Source organism: Myotis davidii, unplaced genomic scaffold (genome assembly GCF_000327345.1).
Source record: "Myotis davidii unplaced genomic scaffold, ASM32734v1 scaffold181, whole genome shotgun sequence".
In the NCBI taxonomy this organism is placed as follows: Eukaryota; Metazoa; Chordata; class Mammalia; order Chiroptera; family Vespertilionidae; genus Myotis; species Myotis davidii.
Genome location: NW_006291504.1, coordinates 1,284,922 through 1,291,743, shown reverse-complemented (window position 1 = coordinate 1,291,743; position 6,822 = coordinate 1,284,922).

Here is a 6,822-nt window from a genome sequence, read left to right as displayed (position 1 = left end):
CCATCAAGGCACAGGGTTTCCATCTGCTCTTTTGTGCTCAAATTTTTTGATTACACAGATCGCATAACGTCCTGATCAGCCGGCTCACTGTCTCACCGCAAATACAAATGATCTATTAGTCACTGCATAGATCCCTGCAGATCAAGCCCCTGCTTGCCACTCCAGCCTTGTTGCCCATTATGGAAATCATATCTACTTGACCTCAGAAAGCTAAGTGCACGCCTGGCTTCTACCATTTCCCAACCCCCTCAGTCCTGGTGAGCTCAGGGAGCCTAGTTCTTTCACAGCATCTTCAACTGTCAGTTCTGCCCAGAAAAATTTGCTGAGCTCCTCACAACTGCTGGCTTCCACTCACCAGTGCATTCCACGTTGCCTTGGAGAAGGGGATGCTCTGTGATGGGTCCTGGTTAGCACAGTCCTGTGGTGGGTTTCAGGGTGTAACATGGAGGGTCCATTCTAACATCCACACATCCTGGGGCTTTTCTAAATCCTCACCTGAGGATAAGTTTATTGATTTTTAAGGGAGAGAGAGGGGAGAGAGAGAGGAGAAAAGAGAAGAGAAGAGAAGAGAGAAGAGAAGAGAAGAGGAGAGGGGAGGGGAGGGGAGGGGAGGAGAACAAAGAGAAGAGAAGCGAAAAGAGAAGAGAAGAGAAGAGAAGAGAAGAGAAGAGAAGAGAAGAGAAGAGAAGAGAAGAGAAGAGAAGAGAAGAGAAGAGAAGAGAAGAGAAGAGAAGAGAAGAGAAGAGAGTGATTAGTTCCCTCCTGTATGTGCCCTAACTGCGGCATTGAACTCACAATTTAGGTATGTGCCCTGACCAGGAATCGAACCTGCATCCTTTTGGTGTATAGGACAACATTCCAACCAATGGAGCCATCCAGCCATCCTGAGACTTTGAAACCTTCTTCAGCACTGTACCAAAACACCCTGGCAGCTCATTTCATCTTCTGTAGGCCACCATCATATCCAAGATTCAAGGAGCCATCAAAACCATGAGGAGAGCTCTTTGCCAGAAAAGCATGGGCAAGTACCACTACCCTGTCGATAAACTGTGCCCTACCCAACCTCGTACTTCCCCTTGTCCCCACCTACCCAACACCCTCAGGTTTCACTCTCAGGTGTTCCCCTGATTCCAGCTGAAGTGCATTGGATAGGTCCTAGGATGCTTTTGACACACAAACTATTTTGTTCCAGAAGTTCTGCTGGGCTGTGCTGACCCTGATCATCAGCTTGGACGTAGTAAGGGGCAGTGGTGGGTGATGGTGAGGAAAACAAGCATCGCCTTATAGCTGCCTCAGGTGTGGTTGTGTGGTCTTCATGGCAGGTGAGGTTGTTGTCCTCTGGCACAGAGAGTGGGGCTGCTTCTGTGAACCTGGATGTTCAAGCTCTCAGAATCTTCCAACAAAATGACCCCCATCCGGACCTCAGTGTCCCTCTCCCTTTCATTCAGGGCCTTGACCTTGACATAGAGCATTCACTGAGGTGATATTCAGTTCATCACAGTTGCTTCACATGTTTGCTGACATTCTCACTTCCTGTGGGAACACGCTTTGGAGAATGACTGACCCTGGCCTGGGGTCGGGAAAGGGTTTTCTGAAGACCGAAGAGGTAGTAGATTGGCCCACAGACAGGCTCCAAGGCAGGAAGAAGCGCAGCTTATTTGAGGACATAAGAGCTCAGCCTGGCCCTGGCCGGGTGGCTCAGTTGGTTGGAGCATCGTCTCACATGCCAAGATGGTTGTGGGTTCGATTCCTGGTCAAGGCACATACCTAGGTTGCAGGTTTGATCCCCAGTTGGGGTGTAAGCGGGAGGCAACCAATTAATGTTTATCTCTCTCTCTCCCGCTTTCCCTTCCGCTTTCTGTAAAATAAATAAAATCATATCCTTGGGAAAGGATTAAAAAAACAACAAAAAAAGCTCAGCCTGGTCAGGGTGCATAGCTAATGGGAAGAAAGAGTCTGAAGGTCAATGAAGTCACGGGTTTTTGTTATTTGTTTCTATGTTGTGGTTAAGAAGCCTGCTATTTTAAACCATTAGCTTATTAAAAAGATCAATACTTGAAAGTCTGAAATTCAATTAGATGTATATTTATTGTTTCTGCCCTCAGGTAACTTAGAATTTAACAGAAAAGTGAAGACAAAGTTTCATACTGTTATAATATATAATACACGTCGGCATGTGTCTTCGGGGAAGGCCAGAGTGCCACATGAGCGTTGGGTAGGGGTGTGGGATTTATTTCTTCCACAGATATTTAACCTGTGCCTTCTCTAGGGCTACAAAGATGAGTAAGACAAGGAATTCAGTCTTCCGGGGGAGCCAGACACACACACAAATAATTAGAAAGTATAAATGTAAAGGAAGAAATACACATCAGCTCGAATGGGATAAGAACAATAGTTATAATTTATTAAGCACTTACTAACCTCTTTACAAGCATTTTCCCATTTGTTTCACCCAGTAAACGCACAAGGTAGGTATTGCTATCCCCATTTTTGAGATGAGAAAACCAGTACTCAGAGAAGCTAAGTACATTGGGGAGGTTCCAGAGTTGAAAATATGGAATTCAAACCCGGTTCTTACGACAAGCACCAAGCTCTTAGCCACCATAGTACATGCTGCTCCTCAGGAACACGTGGTGCTCCGAGCAGGCGTCTCATCAGGGCCACACCAACGCAAGGAACACCTCACAGAGTGAGTTTCGGGATTAGGAGCTGTTGGGGGCACAGATGGGGGGTTAGCAGCAGGCGGCAGGAAACTGCACGATGTCAGGGAATCATGACCATTCCAGGTTGTTCTAGACTGAGCAGGGAGGCAGGAATTGGCAGAAAGCCTGATTGGCGAAGGACTGGGATCATGGAGGACAGTGCGTGCGTGTGCGAAACAGACCGGGTGGTGGGCGTCACTAGAGCTTTAGGCAGAGAAGGCCAGGTGTGGAGAAGGGTGTTGCGGGAGCAAGAGTGGGAGAACCCTTAGAAACTGTTGCAGTGTTTCAGGGAAGAGAGGGTGAGGGGTTGAGCTGGATGAGCGGCAGAAGAAACGAGAAACATGTAGGTGGTGAAGTTAGGCTTTCCCATGGGTGTGTGGAAGGCCCCTGGCCAGGGAAGGCGCTGGCTTTCCTTTAAATTCATGTCCACTGCACCCATGGTGAAGGCAGAGCCTTATCTTGGGGGCACATCTAATCGAGAGTGGGAATGCCTCATTGACCTTCCGAGCCAGGTGCTGGGAAATGGGTCATCTCAATCTGGTCAAGCACCAGGAATGAATGTGATTCGGACCCACCCAGAGGTGACTATGGTGACTGTTTACGAGGAAGCTTCCAGAAGGCACACATCCCCCTTCTGTTTACCCTCAGTGAGACTTCCGGGCATTTGGCTAGGTTGAGAGAAGAACCCATTTAAAGGAAAGCCAGCGCCTTCCCTGGCAGGGCGCCTTCCACAGGGTGTGGGGTCGGCGCCGGAGAAGTCTGGCTTGACCCTTTGGTTCCCAACGTGGGGGCAGAGGAGCTGATGGTGATGCCGTCGGACAAAGAGGAGGCAGGTTGGGGTTCGATGACGAGCTCAACGTTAGAGTCCACAGCCTGGTGTGGCTGGAGGAAGAGATCTGGGAACCCCAGCCTGGGGTGTAGCTAAAGCAAGGAGACTAGAAGGGGTTTCCTAGGCGGACTGGGTGAAGGGAGCCGAGAGAGGCATGGTCATGGGCAGGGGTGGGGAGGGAGGGGATGCAGGGGAGAGGCATGGGGTAGGTGGATGGTGTGATGTTGGAGGAGGCACGTGATGAGGTAATTAAGAGAGAGGGGAAATGACACCCAGGCAGTACCAGTAATAGGAACAACATAGTGGGAAGGCAAGAATGTTTTCAAAGAACATAGTTCAATTTGGCTGGACCATAGGAGTCTGATGCAGTTATTTGGTGATGTCGGGTCAGGGCGAGATTATTGAGGCCCTGAAGCCAGGAAGAAGCTGGGAGCACAGTGATGCTGTGGGATGTTCATTTTCAGAGTGTAGAGAGTGGATCAAAGTAGACGCACAGAGACTGTTACTCAGCCCCGGAGAGGAAGGGAATTCCGACGCACTTACAGCCTGGATGATCCCAGAGGACACCGTGCTAAGTCTCAAAAGAACAACTACTACCTGATCCTCATGATCCTACTCACATGAGGCACCCTGAGGAGTCAGACCCAGGGGGAGAGGAAGCAGGGTGGAGGTTCCCAGGGCTGGGGGAGGGGAATGGAGTCACTCTTGAATGGGGTTTTGCATATTGAAAAGAGGCCTGAAGGTGGATGGTTGTACAACAGCGAGAATGCACTTCACGGCCTTAAAATTGTTGAGATGGTAAATGTTATGTTATGTGTTTTCCCATAATTAAAAATTTAAAAAGAAAAAAAGAGAGAAAAAACAAATGAGAGAGATGGCGGAGGGCTCCTCTTCCAAGGGTATCCGGGTGGCCCAGGGCCCTGCTCTGTGGCTAGAACCGGGGGCCTCGGTGGGCCTGCTCCCGGGAGCCCGATGAAAGGGCTGTGTGTGCATCAGGGACGGGCAGTGCTGACAATGCCAGACACTCCACTCAACAGACGGGCGGGAACAGACAATCCCCTGCCTGAAGTCCAAGAAAATGCACATTCTTACCACTTACACGAAATTGCAAAATATTCCTCGGGGCACTTGCATTCAAACTAATTACCCAAATAGATCTTTCCCACTTTTCCATCATTTCAAGTCAACTCGAAAAATGGCTTTTATTTTTTATTGGCCTTCACTTTGTCCACTGTGAAGTGGAGTTGCCAAAACTGCCTTTGGCACAACGTGGCCTTTAGTCTTTTGTGTTTCAGAAGGGGAAAGTTTCCACTCCCCCTCTCATCTGGAAGACCTTCCAAAGGGTTGGGCAGTGCCCAGCACGGTCCCCATGGCTCCCTTCATCATTTCAGCTCCAGTTCCTGCGCTTGGCGGACCTCCGAGGCCAAGCTACTGCCCCAGCTCTGGGCCAAGTCCCACGGACGCTGGGACCCACACCCAGGGACCCAGCTCTGAGCTGAGAGTCTTTAACTTTTCAACAAAGCGGCAGCATGCAGGTGGGCCGCCTTCTCACCACTCGTAATTGACCAGGACAGAAAAATCACACACGCATAAGTGGTGCTCAGACTTGGCCAGACAGAGGACCCCTCCCAGGAGATGGTCAGCAAAGAACATTCCCACCGGGCCTCACAGAGGTTCTGACTCAGCACATCTAGGTGCGGTACGGAAATTTGTTTTTAACAAAAATCTAGATACCTGTCCTTCAGGTGGTCCATGCACTACTTTCTGAGGACTTGATAAGCTAAATCAGGAAAAAAAAATCACAATCATCCCAATAATTTTAAGCTGGTGTTTCCTCTCGTGTTCTGAGTGCATCTCAGTTCACAGTATTTCGGAAGGACATTTTTCTTAAACGTTGGAAATACTGTGAGGAAATGAATGGGTAAAATAAAGTCCCAGAAGCTTGCCCCCGGTTTTCTGCTCTTTGGGGACAAGAGTCATTGCTGCGGCTCCCAGGGCCGTGTTTCTGTCTCCTCCAGCTCCCGGGGGTTCAGAGGAGGAGGGGACAGAGTGCTGAGACGCAGACGGTGGCCTGTCCGTGGGGACCTGAGGTCGCCCAGGATGACAGCAGGAGGGGTGGCGGGAGCGCTGTGAGCTGGAGAGGGAGGTCCTCAGAGAAGCTGGGGTCCCGGCAGCTTTCCGGGGTGAGGAAGGGTAGGGACACCTTTGAGGCGGGAGTCGTGTTTGAAGGCACAGGAGCCACGGAGGTGCCGAGGGCCTGGGACCAGGGCCCATCTCTGCGGAAGGGACGGGGACATGTGGTCGCAGGGGCCCGGCGGCCGAGACAGGAGGAAGCCGAGGAAAGAGCCCGGGTTTCTCCCGGCATCGTTGTTGGCGCTCAGAAGGGGTTTCCTCGAACCAGGAAATGTTTGGCGGTTCCACTGGGCGTAAGACCAAAGGAGCAGCAGCCTCTGGGGAGGATAAGGAGACCCAGCCTGCGATGGCCGCCCGGGCACAACACGATCTGTTTAAGGAAAACGCTCAGGGACCGCTTTCCCTTGGAAGCGAGGTGGTGGACGAACACCCAGGTCAGAGCAGGAGGTGGGGCGCGTGGGGGCCACCAGGCGCGGCAATGAGTGACGGGCTGGGCGAGGGCACGGGCACCCACAGGACTCTGATCCTCTCAGCGAGTCCCCCTCAGGCCTGCCCGGTGACTGCCAGGTGGGCATGTGGCAGGCGGTAGCGGACATTCCCTGTCGCGGAGAAACAGTTCCAACTTCCAAATGGTGGCTCTGGGGCCAAACGTGGCTGTGGCCAGATCTGACCCACGTGCTGCCGTGCGTGGTCTCAGCGTTGGAGCCAGAGCCCTTGTCAGGCAGCTGCCGGGGGGCTTGTCACAAACCTCTCCGACCTCAGTTTCCTCCTTTAGAACGTGGCGGTGGCATAACGCCCGCCTTCCATCTGTTATAGGATCAGACATTGAATGAACATATGCGTGTTGCCAGGGTCGATACCTGATAAGCACTCAGTAACTGGCCTTTATATGAACCAGAATCATGCACTTTTTCAACATTATTTCCCAAATAGTAATAAACACATCATCTTAGGAAGGTAAAAGGTTACTGTGTCCCCAGCTGTCCTTGAGGACAAGGTGGGACTCCTGGTCTAGAAAAGGCATGTGGTTTAGATCACTCCTGTCACTGCCCTGGCCAGGGCCTTCCTCACTGCCCCGGTCCCTCCTCACTGCCCCAGTCCCCCCTCACCGCCCCAGTCCCCCCTCACCGCCTCAGTCCCCCCTCACTGCCACAGTCC